Source organism: Phyllostomus discolor, chromosome 4, assembly GCF_004126475.2.
Source record: "Phyllostomus discolor isolate MPI-MPIP mPhyDis1 chromosome 4, mPhyDis1.pri.v3, whole genome shotgun sequence".
Taxonomy (NCBI): Eukaryota; Metazoa; Chordata; class Mammalia; order Chiroptera; family Phyllostomidae; genus Phyllostomus; species Phyllostomus discolor.
The window spans coordinates 87,603,921-87,623,044 of record NC_040906.2 but is presented as its reverse complement, the minus strand read 5'-3'; the positions used below and the strand labels follow the sequence as shown (position 1 = coordinate 87,623,044).

Sequence of the window (19,124 nt, the reverse complement as noted above, 5' to 3'; positions counted from 1 at the left end):
ACCTTAAATTTCGCTTCCCACCAAAAACTTACCACTCTGTATCTGGAGCTTACTGCCTTACTCTCAGTTTTCTAAACAACCAAATGTTAGAAATGGACAGGGCTCCACAGAATACCATTGACCAAAGTAATAAGCATGGCAACATTAACCAAAGTCGAAGCCAGTACCTACATTAAACTTCTTGCTTAGTAGGTTTACAACAGAGTGAGAAGTAGCCACAGCCTCCTCCCAACAAAAAAAGTAATGAAGGGAAAAAATGAAATCAGCTCATATTCTGTTCAATTAGTGGCACAGTGCTCTCCACTGACAGACAGTCACACCATTTGGGCCTGGCATTTTGTTATAAAAGCAGGAGATCTCAAAATCATGTTTGGGATAGGACAAAACACGTGATACAGAAAAAGTACCAAAATCCTTTTCATTAAATGAACAAGCTGACCATTTAATCTACAGCTTCTGGAGCAATTTTGCACTGATTTTTCACTTCAATGCCTTTTATTCTAACCTAAAAAGACCCACAAAAAACCTACCTTTAAGATGCAGCATCTCCCTGACACTGACAATGCTAAAGAGAAATATTTTTTCACAGCCAACAAGAATCCCAACTCTCAGAGGTTCTAGCAGGAAAATCTAAACTTACAAGTAAGTTTACTTTACCAAATAAAATTAAAATTCTATGCAAGGTAACTCTTCCATTTGGAGCACAGTGATTCTTTCCCTAACATCAAGCAGCCCCATCCCTCCTGTCAGTACAAAAAGCACAATGGTTTTTGCAAATTCAAGAATCAGATTTTTGATACCAACAGGAATCATGTAAGTCAAGTCATTCAATGAGGAAAATGTGCCTTCAGAGCCCCTGGTGCATGCTTACTCATCTGCTTTACTGCTTCTGACAATGCAGCAGGCTAGGGGCAAGAGGAAATTCAAAACTCACTATCTCACATGGCAATCCTTCCTTAAAGGGAGGAGGGATCTATTTTCTAGTCACTTACACATCCTGGATGTGGTCTCTCCCTCACAAGATCTTTAAATACGTAACAGCAGCTATTACCCTTCTGTCCAATTTTTAATTCAAACAAAGTATCTCCAATTCCATAACAGCTCATATGCTAGACTAAAGTAGTTATCAGTGATACAGGAATACAGAAGAAACCAACAGTACCTTCTCTTTCTAGACCCAATATTAGCCCAAGAAGCAGATTAAACAAGGCTGGGCTTGTGAAATGGCCACAAATTCTTTGCTTCCCCTCCCTGACCAAGGTGGGCTCTAAGTCACCTTGAAACTGGAAAAGACACCGGAGTTCGGGCTGCCTGGCACTACCAAACCCAATAAGCAATGACAGCAATTGAATCTTTATGAGAGCTTTATTCAGATGGCCAGTGATCTGAGAAGATTGTGGGTTCTTGTCTTTTCTTTCCAGGTCAAGGTTTTTGTAGCAGGGAATAAACAAGGTGCAGTAAGGGGTTTTGAAATTCAGGGAGGGTCAGGTAGAAGAAACTGCAACATTCCTGTCCTGGTCAGTTAGCTGTTCCCAGAGGCAGGTGGTCATTTGCTCCTCCCTGAAACACAATGGCCTGGATGCTTCCACTTATCCCCAGGTGGTAATTTTTAGTGGTGCCCCAGGTGGTGAGGTCAGCTATTTTCCCAGGAGCCAGGGTGGACCTTATCTGTAGTTTCTGAAACAAAAGCTTTAACATATACATTACTTGCTAAGCTTGTAACTATTTACCTTAAACTAAAGTTTTCCAACTCTTAAGTCCCCTATCAACCTCCCACAGTGACTCTCGAATTGGCCCTGCGACTTGCTTTGGCCAGCTGGAAATCAGCAACTGCAAAGCAAGCAGGCATCTGACAGCAAGCACCGGAGCCTGCCCTCTCAGAATGCTGCCCTAAGACTGCCACACCATAAGGAAGCTGTTCTCTAGCTTCCTAAACACAAGAAGCCACAAGCTCCAACTGACTTTTAGCAGTAAGTGTCAGACATGAGTAAGGCTGTCCAGTGTTGGGAACTGCCCTGCCCGATTTCAAAAGCTGTAACCCCCCATGGCTTAGGCTGAGTGAGTGACCTTGGAACCATAAGCCACTAAGGAGACAAAGCTTATCTTCCTGGTAGGGCACTGCCTCTGCCTCCTTTACTTCACCCTGCACCTGACCCATTAGACAATGATGGGTAAGATTCCTCAAGGGAGGGGTGACCTAAGACAGGCATGGTCTCCAAGGGGCCCTCAGGGAAGGACTTAGGGGACTATAGAAAAAGGGGGTGATGGACTCTCACCCCTCAGCTTAGCCATAGCCTGAGTCCTCATTCTGTCTGTAAGAAGTCTCCTAATCTCTTGGCTGCCTTACTTCACCTGCTCACCTAAGCCTGAAACAATGACAGAGGGCAGTGCAGCCCTGGGCAGGAACAGGTGGTTCCCCTGGGTCAATCAAGCCAAAGAAAGAATGCATAGAATCCTGTGAAACCTGCTTTGCTAAGAAAGTCCTCAATTTTCTAATAAGGGTCCAAGCATCAAATGAGTTTGTTCCCCAAAGTTTTATAGCCCTTTAGCTAACTGACCCTGACTCAGAATAAGCCCTCATAGTTCTTTGTATGTTATCTACTGTTTGATCATTACTGCCTGAAATGATGAATGAAGACCTTCCTTGAGGTAATGCTCTCAGAAAAGCAATAAAAGCCTGTCCAGGCAAGGGTCCGGGTGCTTCCTCTCTCAGAGAGTGGCTGTGACATTCTTTTTTCTCCACAGGACTTCCGTAGTCCATGGAATTTCTTTGTTACATCCACAATGCCGCACAAGTAAGTCTAAGGAGACAAGCAGAAAAACCACCTAGCCAAACCACAGAATTGTACGAAATATTATTGCTGTTTTAAGCAACTAACTTTGTGGTGGTCTGTTACACACCAACAGATAACTGGTACACTCCTTCCTTCCCTAAACATCTGCTTTCATGCTCAGTGGAAAGCATCTTATATCCCTGACTCCTTCAAGGGGCCTAAAATCAACAGGCACTAACAAATAATGATGATAACACCCTTTTTAACTGAATCTGAAGTGTTAGATTCTGTGCTACATGATTTATACATACCATCTCTGCAACCAACTCTATAAAGTAGGTATTAACACCCCTATTTTACAGATGAAGAAACAATTAAATGTAAGTAATTTCCCAAGGTTACACACCCAATGAGTTTCCTTTACCCATCTTCAAACCCTTGTTATTCCAAACCTGGCCTAGTTCTGTTCTGACTCAGAGAAAGGAGGTCAGACTTCATCCTTACCTGGGAAGCAACAGGCAAGAGAGCAAAGTCCCCATTTCCAAAGAGAAAAATGATCCCATTCATTCCAGTCACTCTACTGTGATTTATAAAAGACATATTACATAAAAGCCCTCCCTTAGATTTCTAACAAATAAACTAGGGTTAGCACACTCAAAAGTTGGTCACAAACTCCTGTGTACCAAGTACACAGAATTAAAGACACTGGAAGCCCCTAGGCATTAAACAGACTGGGTCCTCTCTTTTCTTTTTCTTAATTAAAAAATAAAGAAGGAAGGAGGGAGGGAAGGAAGGACAGACAATTCTCATTCCTAGTAAACTGAATTTTTTTTTGTCCCACTTCCTGTGTGTCCTTTCAGAGATATTTTTTAGCTACACAAGCAAATAATTATATGTGTTCTCTATAAACTTTCCCCCTCAGGAAGAATTTTCTAAGCATTTACAATTAAATCATAAAAAGAGAAAGCAAAAGCAAACCAACTATAATAGCAGCAGAATTTCATAAAGACTTTATATTTTAAATGATTCAGAAAACTTAGAAAATAAACAGGAGAGGATATGGAAGTCTTGAAAAAGGAGGTGAGGGAAGATTTGGAGGGAGAGGAGGCAAAAATCTCTGCCACCCAGATCCTGGCCAGGTTTTGCCCTCCAGTAAGGAAAAGTTCAAAAAGGAAACTGAGGTCTGAAGTTTAACTGGAACCTGTAATCACAGCAGTTATTCATTAGTGAGCTAAATAAAAACGAGGTCTGTTATGTATGAGGCATTACTAGAAGGCCCTGGGACACAAGAAATTACAGGACACAGTCCAGGCCCCCAGTGAGTTTCCAGAATAGTAGAACACCTGTCCCTAATCCCTATGGCTGGTCCTATAGTCACTGGTCAAGACAGTGGCATCACACAGAGCATCACTCTACAGTAATGTTGATATTAGAAATTGCTCAGAATGTTAACACTATTTCCAAGTTATCTTAAAAAATAAAGATTAACTTTCACACATTTTCTAAAATAAGAGATAAAACTGATACAGAAGAAAAGGTAGGTGAGGTTAGAATAACCAAGAATAAATTTTTTCTCCTTAAATTATCAAGCTCATTTTCTCCTTTTGCAAAATCTCACTGTGGAAGCTATGGAGCCACACTAAATGTTACTGAATCAGTCACCTGGGAAGACACATTTCAGGCATTTCTGAAAAATGCCCCAAGTCTTTCAAGCCCAACCTCAATTGTGACAGGCCTTTCATTCCTCAACATCACCATTCCCCCACTAAGATACTGTACTTTACCATGCATAATGTGCACTCTTTTTGCCCAAATGTTTGAGGGAAAAATAAGGAGGCACATTATACATAGGTAGTACCTGAAATATCTTGTATTGGTTTTTGTGTTTTATAATTATTTGTTATATAAAATTTCTTTTACCATAATATGTTCAAAATAAATGCTAATATTCCTTTGTAATACAAAAAAAACTAAATGTAAATAAATAATTGACTTAAAAAATTAAAGCGAAAGATTTTTTTCTCCTGAAAATTTAGGCCAAAAACATGGTTGCTTATTATACTTGGGAGTGCACTATACACAGCAAATACGGTAGTTAGGTGCCAAGGAGCTCTACCTTTTCCTGCCACAACATCTTGGTGTATAGGGGCAAAATAACAAAAGGTCAAAACAATGGTCCTATGGCCATTCTCCTGTAGAGCTCCCTGTAAAGTACAAAGTAACAGAGCAAGCTTTACCATGATAATGGAGAATACACAAGATGAAGCAAAAGTAGGTTTATAGTTATGAATTTACAAAACAGTTTATACTTACACTATTATTTATTAATTATATTACTTTCCATACAGCTATGAACCTACTTTTGCCCTTTCCTATAAAATGGAATCAACTTTGCTGAGTCATTATTAAAAGAGTCAGGAGGCTATAAGAACATGGGGTCTATGCACATCTGTTCCTCAGTTCTCAGAGGTGCTGCTGTAAGATGACAAACCAGTTGACAAACTCAGCTCAAGAATGAACCATAAACATCCTGGAGCTATAATCATCCTAGAACTGTTACTTGGACATACATGGACTTCCTTTCTAGTAGTTTTCACCTCCCTTGTTTACATATTGGAATTAACCAATCCAGCAATCCTTCCTTTTTGCATGACAGAATTACAGTTTATGGACTTTGCCTTTATAAACTCTACCTTTCTTTGTTCTCTCCAGAGTGCAGTTTGGGTTGCTAACTGAATCTGCTTTTCTCAGATCGCAACACTTTTGCTCAAATAAATGTTTTTTATTCTTTATTACAACCTCAATCTTTTTTTGGTTGACAACCAGAACAATAGTACAACTCTGCTGCAGGCTAACAGGCAGAAGTTAAACAGTACCAGCTTCCAAAGAATGAGTAAGACAGTCTAATGAAAAGAATTCTGCCCTCTAGTCTTGACTGCCACTTCTGAGTTGCACTCTGAATACTGGCTCCACACACATTAAAAAAGGTTAAGAATGGAAAGAGGTTGCAGAAGGCATTATTTAATAATAGTTCCTACATCTATCTCCTTACTTTTCACAACTGCTCTGTGGCACTTAGGTACATAACTATAGAGTATTAACAGTGGAGAACTGAGAGAACAGAACCAACCAGAAGCTCTGCAACTTCTTAAGTCTACTGTAGACTTCTCCGTAAGTTAGAAGTTAAAAGTAGCACCATTTTTAGCTGGTGGCTTAAAATGAGTTAATGGTTCTCATGAATCTGTTCAGCTGGGAGATTCTGCTAATCTTGCATAGGATCATTTATGCAGCTGTTGTCAGCTGCCAGCTTGACCAGGGCTAAAAACTTTACAATGGCATCATTCACGTGTTTGAGGCATTGGTACTGGCTGATGGCTGGACATCCTGCCACACATGATCTCTAACCATTCATAAATACAGCCTAAATTCATTATACAGTGAACTCAGCATTACAAAACAGCAAAATGAGAAGCTGCTAGGACTCTCAAGTCCTAGGGCCCAGAACTTGCAAATCACTTCTGACACATTCTATTCGTCTAAGCAAGTTACATCATGTATCCTTCCTCACTACAGAAAATACAAAAGAAATAACTATAGTCTATAACTTTATGTGTACGTACTTCCAACATACCTGGACAGAACAAGATATACATACTCACCAAAAAAAGCCTGTCGATATAAAAATTCATCACAAACACAGGGTGCACAACTACTCAATTTCACAAGAATGTTGCACCTGCCAAATAAGGGGTACAATTACTGTGGTCATTCAGGGAAGGGATGGATCAAGAAGGCCTGGAATGACCATGTCAAAATTACATAAACAAGACTTGGTTTGAGCTGTGTCTTAAAATGTGGATAAAATGTGTACCCATTAGTTATGGCACTTAATAAGAGAAAAAAGCATGAGCAAATGAAGGAGTTGAGAACTTGTGAATAGCTGAGGGAAGAAGTGTGGTAAGGCAGAAACAGTGAGATAACTGTCAGGTATTAGCACTCTTACTTTAAAGATAAGGAACTAGTTTTTCTAGGAAACTAACAATGCCCAGGGTTTTAAAGCTAGTAACTGTAAGGTCTTAATTAAAAACCAGATCTACCTACCCCCAAGTTTTGTATTCTTTCCACTATTCTATTGTACATCATATTGTTATCCCCTCATTCCAAGTCCAAAGCATAAGCGCTTAATTGAAAATGAAAATGCTGCCCTGACCAATGTGGCTCGGTTGGTTGAGCATTGTCCGCAAAGCAAAAGGCTGCCAGTTCAATTCCCAGTCAGGGCACATGTCTGGGTTGCAGGTTCAGTCTCTGGTCAAGGGATGTACAAAAGGCAACTAATTGATGTTTCTCCCTTACACTGATGTTCCTTTCTCTCTTCCTCCCTCCCTTCCCCTCTCTTCAAAAAATAAGGTAAATCTTAGAAAAAAAAAAAGAAAATGTTAAATAGCTGTGGCATGTAGAGCATGAAAAGTAGAGAATAAAACATATAAACCCTGGGAAAGAAGACACCTACTAAAAAGGGTTCTTAGTGGCTTGTGTATGTATTCACTTACTTATTCAGATTTGAAATTTTTTTACTGTATTTTTATTATTGACACTATTAGAGATGTCCCGTTTTCTTCTCTTTGCCAGTCTCCACCTAGCCCATACCCACCTTCCCTCTGGCCATCACCACCCTGTCCTCTGTGTCTATCGGTTATGCGAATATGTTCTTTGGCTAATCCCTTCACCTCCCCTCTATCAGTCTGTTCCATGTATTCATGTCTCTGCTTCTATTTTGTTTGTCAGTGGATTTTCTTCATTAGATTCTACATATAAATGAGATCATATGGTATTTGTCCTTCTGTGACTGGCTTATTTCACGAAGCATGATAATATCCCAGGTCCATCCATAATGTCACAAAAGGTAAGATTTCCTTCAGTTTTTTATAGCAGTGTAGTATTCCATTCTGTAAATGTACCATTCTTTTATCCACTCATCTACTGATGGCATTTGAGCTATTTCCAGATCTAGCAATTGTAAATGCTGCTGCTATGAACATAGGGGTACTTATATTCTTTCAAACTGGCATGTCAGAATTCTTAGGATATATTTCAAAAGTGGGATCATTGAGTCAAAAGGCTGTTCCATTTTTTATTGTTTTTTTTTTCCACTGCTTTTTGAGAGAAAGGAAGAAAGGAAGAAAGGAAGGGAGACAGAGAAACACCAATTCAAGAAAGAAGCTGCTTCCCCTACACGCCCAGTCCAGGGATCAAAACCGCAACCCGGGTATGTACCCTTAACGGGAATCAAACCCTCAACTTTTCGGTTATGGAATGATAGTCCATACTCGGTGAGCCACATCGGCCACAATTTTAATTTTTTAAGGAAACTTCACACTATTCTCTATAGTGGCTACAGCAGTCTGCATTCCCACCAACAGTGCAATGAGGTTCCCTTTTCTCCACATCCTCACCAGCACTTGTTTGTTGACTTACTGGTGGTAGCCATTCTGGCAGGTATGAGGTGATATCGCATTGTGGTTTTAATTTGCATTTCTCTCATGATTGGTGACACTGAGCAGTTTTCATATATCTAATAGCCATGTATCTTCTCTGGAGAAGTGTGTATTCAGGTCTTTTTCCCATTTTTTAATTGGACTGCTTGTCTTCCTGGTATTCAGTTTTGTGAGGTTTTTATATATTTTGAAAATTAACCCATTATCAGATATATCATTGGTAAATATGTTCTCCCAAACCCTGGCTTACTTCTCATTTTGTATGGTTTCTTTTGCTGTGCAGAAGCTTTTTAGTTTTATGTAGTCCCATTTGTTTATTTTTTCCCTTGCCCTAGGGGACATATTAGCAAAAAGACTGCTATACTACGTATCTTGAGATTTTACTGCCAATGTTTTCTCCTATGATTTCTATGGTTTCATTTACAATAAAGGTTTTATATAATTTATAATTAAGGCTTTTATCCATTTTGAGTTTATTCTGGTGTATGGTATAAATTGGTGGTCTAGTTTCATTTTTTGCATGTACATGTCCAATTTTTCCAACACCATTTATTAAAGAGACTGTCTTTACTCCATTGTATGCTGTTTCCCTCCTTTTTAGATATTAAGTTGACTATAAAAGTATGGGTTGATTTGTGGGCTCTCTATTCTGTTCCACTGATCAATATGCCTGTTTTTGTGCTACTACCAGGCTGTTTCAGTTACAACGGCCTTGTAGTATAGTTCGGTATCAAGTATTGTGATACTTCAAACTTTGTTCTTCTTTCTCAAGATTGCTGGGGCTACCTGGGATATTTTTGATCCCATACAAATTTCTGAAATGTTTGTTCTAGATCTGTGAAATACGTTGTATTTATAGATTGCTCTGAGTAGCATGACCATTTATTTTAATGATTTCTTTCTAATCCATGAACACTGTAAATGCTCCCAACTCATTTGTATCTTTCTCAATTTCTTTCTTCAATGTCCTATAGTTTTTCAAGTATAAGTCTTTCACCTCTTGGTTAAATTTACTCCTAGGTACCTTATTTTTTTTGCAATAGTGGATGGGATTTTTTTCTTAGTTTCTCTTTCTGATGTTCACTATTGGTGTACAAAAATGCCACTGATTTCTGAATACTAACTTTGTATCCTGCTACTTTGCCAAATTTGTCCATCAGATCTAGTACATTTTTGGTGGAGTCTTTAGGGATTTTTATGTACAGTATCATGTCATCAGCAAATGACAGTTTCACTTACTTCTTTCCAATTTTGATGCCTTTTGATTTTTTCTTCTTGTCTGATTGGACTGGTAGGACTTCCACTACTATGTTGAATAAGAATGGTGAAAGCAGAAATCCCTGTCTTGTTCTTGGTCTTAAGGGAGTTTTCCCTTCACTTGAAATTTTTGGAATACTTTAAGAAAAACAGGAATTAAATTTTTTTCTTGGTAAAATTCATCTGTGAAGCCATATGATCCAGGATTTTTTTTGTGGAGGGGGTAGTTTTGGGTAGTTTTTTAAATATTGCTTCAGTTTCACTAGCTGTACTCTGTCTAGTCGGATTCTCTGATTCTGCATGATTTAGTTTTAGAAGACTGTTTGATTCTAGGAATCTATCTATTTCATCTACATTGTCCAACTTGTTGCCATATAGTAGTTTGTAACATTTTCTTACAATCTTTTGTATTTCTGTGGAGTCAGTTATTACTTCTCTTGAACTTCTGATTTTATTTATTGGGTCCTCTTTTGCAAAGTATACTTCAGGGAGAAGCCTGCACTAAACTGCCTGCCTGCCCTGTGTTTCTGCCATCTGAGCCAGCCCTGATAAGAGTTCCTGGAATTCTATTTCAACCAAAAGGATTGAAGCTTTCCCATCCAATCAAAGCTACACAGCTCCAACCAAGAAGAATGGCTCTCTTCTAACCAATCAAAATAGTGCCTCTTGGACCAATTAAACTGTGAGGATTTGGAGTCCTCATTTGCATGAGGACAGACCAATCAGGGAACAGAGGAGAAAACTTCTGATTATAGAAGCCAGGGCCCCTCTGACTCTGAGAGTGAACTTCCCCTTTCCCCTAAAGACTTAAGACTGTGTTCCCCAGATGAGCTATAACACAGATGATGTCTTACCAGAATACAGCAGAGCAGACTAGCATAGGCCAGGCCATCACAGCACAACACATGCAGGCACAGAGCAGAGAAAAGCTGTCTAGCTTAAGAGGAGCCTGACACCAGGGCTGCCTCGCAGCTATGCTGTTTTCACAGCCATGCGGTATCACAATTGAGCTGTTTTACACTGGTGAAACTGTTTTCCTTCTTCACCACATCCCAAACAGGGGATTCTAATTGTCACTGAATTGGTTCCCATGACCACCAGTTGACAAAAACATGAAAACTAACACAAATAAACCACTCACAAAGATTTGATAAAATAATAATCTATATCATAGTACCAAGACATACAATTTAAGTTACTGGCATCAGTTAATGAATAACTATATCAAAAATCTCCCTGGAAAATATGTAGAAGGCACAATACTTGAAAGTCAACTTTGAAAGCCAGAAATTAGCAGAATTTATTCACACTAAGCCCAATATGGTATGTTTCTATCCAACAAGACTTTTTGCACTATAAAAATTTTTATAATTATAATAAGGTCTGAAATTTTAAAGAATTTATTTATTTATTTTTAGACAGAGGGGAGGGAGGGAGAAAGAGAGGGAGAGAAACATCAATGTGTGGTTGGCTCTCATGTGCTCCCCACTGGGAATCTGGCCCACACCAGGGCATGTGTGCCCTGACTGGGAATCAAACCAGCAACGCTTAATTTTAAAAAGACACTGCCTTGCTCTGCCACCAACAGTGAATGTGTATACACTATTCTGAATACTGGAAGCCACAGAATGCAAGACTTGGTCAAGGCCCTCAAGGAGATGGTTGCCTGGAAAAAAGGGAGAGACAGAAATGCAAACAGTTATAATAGTATCAGGACAAGTCCTAAACCAGAGGTTGTAGAAGGTGCTCTGTAGATGGCAGAGAAAGGAATATAAAATGCTGCCTGAGGGAATTCAGCTGAAAATTTTAAGGATGCAAACTGCAACCATGCAGATACAGCCCTGGCTTTCACCACATAAATATGTGGCCAAACAGTTCCCTATCTCCTATGAATTTCATAGTAGCTTCAACAAACAAGTGGAGGGCAACATCCCCTCCTTTCCAGCTCTGCAGACCTTTAGGCTTAAAGATGTCTCCCCTCAGGCATTAGCAACCTCTCACTGTCTTTTAGTTTCCACTTTCCAACCACAACTGCTCATCCTTCTAGCTCTTTTGTTCAAGCACATGGCCCCAACCTCCTCAACTCCATAAACTCCTTCCCAAATTCACATCCCTTTTAGTCTGGACTAAATTCCATGGGCATGTTAATAGCTTGAAAGTACCCTCAACTTTCTCTCTCTCTAGTAGTTGCCTAGTGAACTCAAACCTTGGATGAACTCAACACAATCAGCTGCCTTCTCAAGCTTGCAAAAAATAGTCAATCATGGAAAGAAAACAAGCATACACATCGCACACTTCAAAAAGGCCTTCACCACCACCCTGCATTCCAACTCAGATTCTCTAGCAAGTTTGGTTGTCCTTCAAAATGAAGTTCCCATCTTCTCAAACACTCATTTATACTACCCTGCAGTTCTCTCCTGATATTCTAACCACCTATTTGGTTAAAAAGCAAGTACTATCACGCAACTTAGATTTTCCACCACCAGCATCTTTCTTCCTCCTGTGATATGAGGAAAGCAGTTTTCTCCTCCTTAGACCTTTGACTTTCCAAATGTCTGCTCTCCAGCATCAGCAAGCTCTCCTCCACTGACTCACTCCCAGTACTTTATAACTTCCTTCAAATCACCCATCTTTACAAGTCCCTCTCTTAGGCCCAGATGTCTTTCATCAATAACACCATTAATAGTGAGGCTTCTTTAAACAGCTATCTATACCACTCCACTACACTGATGAACTTCCTGTTCACTCAATGGCCCCACAGACAGGGCTTCTCCCACCACCACTACACAGGAGCTTTTCTTGTCAGAATCACCAAAGATGCCCATGCTGGCATCTGGCATATCCAAAGAAGACTTCTGAACTACTTCCCTCTTCGCAGTTCAGCAGCATTCCAAAGCTCACTACTTCTTCCTCTGAAAAATGTACCATTTCTCTAAAAACAAATCATCACACCTTTCTGAAACATATCTGGCTGCAGAGACTCAAGTTTCTTTAATGACGTCTACTCCTCCCCTTCCAGAGCTCTGTTAATGGGCTAGACTAATGCCTCTTGCCTTCTCACTTTCCTCACTCCAAAATGATCAGCACTCATTTCCATCAATTAACAGTTGCCTATAAACTGATGACACCCAAATTTGTATCACCAGGCCAAATATCTGATACCCACCCACAGGGTGAGAGAGTAGAGTTTTTAAAAGGATGTCAGAATTCCATGTACACATCTAGCATTATTCATGAACTGAGTATTAATATTTTCTAATGTGTATATATGCACTTACGAATTTTTCATACAAAGATAATGTAAGAAGTATTTCTAAATTTTTATTTTTAGTTTGATAATTTTTCTAAATTAACAGGTACTAGGAATTCCACTTACAGAGAGCTCTGTGATACTGGACACTAGAAAGAATTCTTATTCTTGAAAAGTTTGGATATAAAAGTCAGGCACAGAGCAGAAATACTGAATAAGAGACAAAACCCAAGAGTCAATATCTAGCACCAAAACTTAACAGTGCTGTGGTAATCTGAGAACTGATGATCCAGGAGAATTTGGGTGGAAATACAATTATTTTCCTTGGAAAGACCATTAAATCAGGAATTATTCAAGTCATCACAATATTCTGCAGGAGGAAAAAAATCAGTTAATATTACTTCCCCCATCATTCACCTCAGTGTGAAAAATAATAATACTGAAGTCATGACAATATACAACCATAAAATAAATGCCATAAAAAATGAATAAAGAAAACATTCTCCACAGTACATTAAAAGGTAGGTCATATAAGTAGAAAAAAATCATTAACATGGGTTAATTTCTGGTGGTAAGATTACAGATTTCTCTTTATGCTTCCCTGTACTTCCTAATTTTTAAATAATGAGTGCTATTTTTATAATTACAAATAGAAAAATATTAATGAGAAATCAGGTACTACTATTTTGAAATGAAGGAAGAACTCCCCTTTAGTATTATGGAATATAATATGTAACTTGCAAAGCAGGATGAAAGTCTTAAATGCTTGAGAACATGTAATCAATCAGTGGATGCTACTTCCATAAAATATGTTGTGAAAAACTATAAGCCGGTAGAAAAGGTGAAGGGATAAAGAAGAACAAATTGCAAGAACAAGCAGAGCCAAAAGTGAGTAGAAGGAAGGAAATAATAAAGATCAGAGTAGGAGTAAATAAAATAAGAGTCTAAAAAATACAAAAGATCAATGAAACCAAGAGATGGTCCTCTGAAATGATAAAACTGACAAACCTTTAACCAGACATATCAAGAATAAAAACAGAACCCAAATATATAAAATCAGAAATTAAAGAGAAGTAACAACTAACATTAAAGAAATACAGAAGATTGTAAGAAAATATTCAAAACAACTATATGCTAACAAACTGAACGACCTGGAAGAAACAGATCAATTCCTAGAAATATACAGTCTTCCAAAACTGAATCAGGGAGTATCAGAAAAATCTGAACAGACAGATTACACCTAGTGAAATTAAAGCGGTAATAAAAAAAACTCCCAACAAACAAAGTCCTGGACCAGATGGCTTCACAGATTCATCTTATCATACATTCAAAGAAGAACTAACACCTATCCTTTCAAACTATTCCAAAAAAATTCAAGAGAAAGGAAGACTCCAAACTTATTTTACAAGGCAAGCATTCTCCTAATTCCAAAACCAGATAAAGACACTATAAAAAGGAAAATTATTGGCCAATATCCCTGATGAACATTGATGTTAAAGTCCTCAACAAAATATTAGCAAACCAAATACAGCATTACATTAAAAATAAAATATACCATGATCAAGTGGAGTTTGTTCCAGGGATGCAAAGTTGATACAATACCTGCAAATCAATAAACATGACACCACATAAACAAAATGAAAAATAAAAAACCACATGATCACTTCAACCAGATGCAGAAAAAAAAATAAACATCAAATAAACTCCAGCACCCATTTATGATAAGAACTCTTAGCATAAGTGGGAATACAGGGAACAAACCTCAACATAATAAAGACCATATATGAGAAACCCACAACTAACATCACATTAAATGGGCAAAAAACTACAAGTGTTTCCCTTAAGATCAGGAATAAGACAGGGATATCTGCTTTTACCACTGTTATACAACATAGTGCTAGAAGTCCTAGCCACAGCAATTAGACAAGAGGGAAAAACAAAAGGCATCCAAATTGGAAAGGAAGAAGTAAAACTGTTATTTTCAGATGACATGATACTGTATACAGAAAACCCTAAAGATTCCACCAAAAATATACTAGAACTGATAAACGATTTCAGTAAAGTAGCACAATACAAAATAAATATTTAGAAATCAGATGCACCAATAATGAACTATCAGAAAAAGAAACTAAGAAAACAATCTCTTTCACAATTGTTTCAAAAAGTATAAAATACCTAGGAATAAATTTAACTCAGAAAATTATAAGACACCAAAAGAAACTGAAAAAGATATAAATAAGTGGAAGTGTATACCATGTTCATGGATAGGAATAATTAATATCATTAAAATGTCCATACTACCCAAAGCAATCTACAGATTCAATACAATTCCTATCAAGATACCAATGATGTATTTCATAGAACTAGAACAAATATTCAAAAAATTTATATGTAACCACAAAAGACCTTGAATAACAATAGCGATCTTGAGAAACAACAAAGGTAGAGGCATCAGACTACCTGACCAAACTATACTACAAAGCCATAATAACCAAAATAGCATGGCAATGGCATAAAAAAAAAACCACACAAATCAATGGAACAGAATAGAAAGCCCAGAAATAAACCTATACCTTTATAGTTAATTAATATTTGACAAAAAAGTCAAAAATATACATTGGGGTAAAGATAATCTATTCAATGGCGTTGAGAATACTGAACAGATACATACAAAAAAAATGATACTAGACCACCAGCTTACATGAATACAGAAGAATAAATTCAAAATGGAATAAAGACTTAAATGTTAGACATGAAACCATAAAAAGTACAGAACAAAACAAAAGCAATAAACTCCTGAACATTTCTCATAGCAGTATTTTTTCTGCTATTTCTCCTCAGGCAAGGGAAACAAAAGAAAAAAATAAACAAATGAGATTTCATCAAACTAAAAATTATTTGCCCAGCAAAGGAAACCATCAACAAAATGAAAAGACAACCCACTATATTGTAGAACATATTCGCCAATACAGGGTTAATATACAAAATTTAGAAAACAAGCCAATTAAAAAATGGGCAAAGGACCTACATAGACACTTCTCCAAACAGGACATACAGATGGCCAACAGACATATTTGAAGATGCTCAAGATCACTAATCATCAGAGAAATGCATATTAAAACCACAATGAGATATCTTACACCCATCAGAAAAAAAATAAACAAGTTTTGGCAAGGATATGGATAAAGGGGAACCCTTCTGCACTGTTGGTATGAATGCAGATTGGTATAGCTACTGTGGAAAACAGTATGGAGTTATCTCAAAAAATTAAAAATGAAACTTCCTTATGACCCAGCAATTGCATTTCTGGGAATTTATCTGAAGAAACCCACACTTATTCAAAAGAATATATATACCCCTATGTTCATTGTAGCATTATTTACAATAGCCAAGATTTGAAAGCAGCCCAAGTGTGTCCATCAGATGAATAGATAAAAAGCTGCTATTGAGCTGTAAAAAAAAAAAAAAAAAAAAAGGGAAAATTCTCCCTTTGCAACAGCATGGATGGACCTGGAGAGCATTATGCTAACTGAAATAAGCCATTCAGAGAAAAACAAATACCATATGATTTCACCCATATGTGGTATCTAATAACCAAAATGAACTAACAAGCAAAAGAGTGACAGACTCACAGACCAGGCTGACAACTTGGGGTGGCAGTGGATTTGAGCCAAAAAAAAAAATAGAGAGAGAAATCTAAAGGAAATGGACAACAATATGATGATTACTGGGGAAGAGTCAGGAGGAGGAAGATGGAGAAGGGTATGGGGAAATATATGGTGATGGACAGTAACTTGACTTGGGGTGAACACACAATGCAGTGTACAGATGATGTGTTATAGAATATTCCACCTGAAACCTGTATAATTTTGTTAACCAGTGTCACCCCAATAAATTCAATAAATAAGAAAAAAGCAAGTACAAATTGCCAGTTATAAAAATAATAAAAATAATCACAGGGATATAGAAATACAGCATAGGGAGTATAGTCAGTAATATTGTAATAACCATGTATGGTGTCAGATGGATATTAGACTCACTTCATAATCCAAATAAGGGTCTAGCCACTGTCTTGTACACCTGAAACTAATATAATATTGTATATCAACTATAATTGAAAAAATAAAATTTTTTAAAAAGGAAAAAACTACAGGCTGGTAAAGTCAAATAAGCATTAAAAAAAATCCCCACATTAGTGTACAATTAACAAATAATAAGGGAAAATACTACACAGGTGCCAGGTAAGTTAATTCCAACAATTAATACTTGCCTTCACTAGTATTTTATTAAAGTAATTTCTTTTAATCTTTTAGACATTTGTAGAGAGTTTCTTTCTTTAAATGTGAACTATAAAGTGGAACATAATTTTAATTTTATATTTTTCTTCTCCTGTGGCAGATATATATTAATGGATAAAAACTGCTTCTATTTTTTTCTACTACTCAAAGCTTCCCCAAAGATAAGACGGAGATGCACTGAGAATTGCTGAAGCTCAGTAATGTGTATATATAGGTTTGTGATACTATTTTCTTTTTTAAAGTGTGTCTAAAATTGTCCATTAAAATTAATAAAAAACATTTTTAATTAAAAAGTGGTAAAGCTTAAGCCTATTCAGAAAACAATTTTTAAATACCTGTAACAAAATTGTTCATTAACTAAACACAGTAATGTGAAAATTGTATTAAATTATATATATACAGTGGTACCTTAGTACTCATCATCAGTTTGTTCCACAACTCATGATGAATGCCAAAACTGACGAGTACCAAATGATGAAGCATTTTCTCTTGTCAGGGGCTTCATGACTCATACAAGTTCTAGCAAGTACAAGGAGTCCTGAGCAAGCACAGAGTGCTGAAAAAAATTTTTTTCTCATCAAAATGAGACAAGTACAGGGTTCGATGAATTCTGAAGCCAACAAGTACCAAGGTATGACAGTATGATATAAAGTACAAGAGAAAAAAAGTAACAAAAAAAAAAAAAAACCAAAGAATATGTAAAATGTTAACATGTAGCCTCTGAATAATAAGTTTATAAGCGCTTCTCTCCTACTTATTTTCTTCTACTTTCATATTTTCTTTAAAAAAGAAGAGATGAGGATTTTAAGTCCTAAAACAGAAAAGCAGTTATTTAATAATGTCAATTTTATAAACTGTTAAGACCAAAATAACTGAAAACAGAGGTATCTCATTGTTTTTTATTCACTGCTGACTTTCTTCTCCCAAGGCAAAATATGTTACACGAGACTGATGTTAATATCAGCATAGCAAATTGTATACTATTATCAAGGCAGTTGCCCTAGAAAGAAGAGAGTAATATTTTTATTATATTATAAATTACAGCTTCCCATGGACAGGTCTCACAGAAAGACAAGAGAACTCACCAGAGAATCAGCTTATCAGCCAGCACAAGAAGCCTTGTCACAGACAGGATGTGACCAATATGTTTGCCTCTTCTATAAATGAGGGGATTTAAATTTCCACTGAATCTAGCAATACTTCTATTTTTCAGAAAGCTTTATAGTTTTTTTTAAGATTTTATTTATTCATGTATTTTTACAGAAAAGGAAAGGGAGAAAGAGAGGGAAAGAAGCAGCAATATGTGGTTGCCTCTCATGCACCCCCGCAATGGGGACCAGTCCTGCAACCCAGGCATGTGCCCTGATTGGAAATCAAACTGGCAACCCTTTGGTTCACAGGCTGGCACTCAATCCACTCAGCCACATAAGTCAGGGAGCTTTATTTATAGGTTTAAAGTACTAGCCAAACAGCATTTTTTCACTAAACTAACAAAAAAAACATCACTAAACCTGAACAACTTCTTATATGTTTTTTAGTAACACTTTATTGAAATATAATTCACCCTTTTGATGTTTATATAATTCAGCTTTTCTTACTACTGTATATTCACTAAGTTGTACAACCAACACCACTATTTTATTCCAGAACATTTTTATCATCCCAAAGTAAAACCCCACTTTCTTTGGCAGTCACTCCCCTAACTGCCTGCCCCGCTCCTCTAGGCCCATGAAAACCAACAATCTACTTCCGGACTGACTGGATTTGCCTATTCTGGACATATCATATAATCATAAAACATGTCTGTTTTCTTTCACTTAGCATACTATTTTCAAGGTTTATCCATGTTACAGCATGTATCAAAATGTCATTCCTTTTTATGGCTGAATGATATTCCACCACATTTTGTTCATACATTTATTTATCTGTTGATAAATACCTGGATTGTTTCCACTTTTCGGCTGGTAGGAATAATGCTGTTAATGAATATTCCTGAGCAAGTTTTACATAAACATGTTTTCCATTTTCTTTGATATACAAATAGGAATGT

At 37.1% G+C, this 19,124-nt stretch overlaps 1 protein-coding gene across 42 annotated transcripts in view; it reads right to left on the bottom strand.

The window, feature by feature from the left end:
• Positions 1 to 19,124, bottom strand: part of CLASP1 (cytoplasmic linker associated protein 1) — a 291,646-nt gene that overhangs the window by 250,605 nt on the left and 21,917 nt on the right. The gene's annotated exons all lie outside the window — the stretch shown is intronic.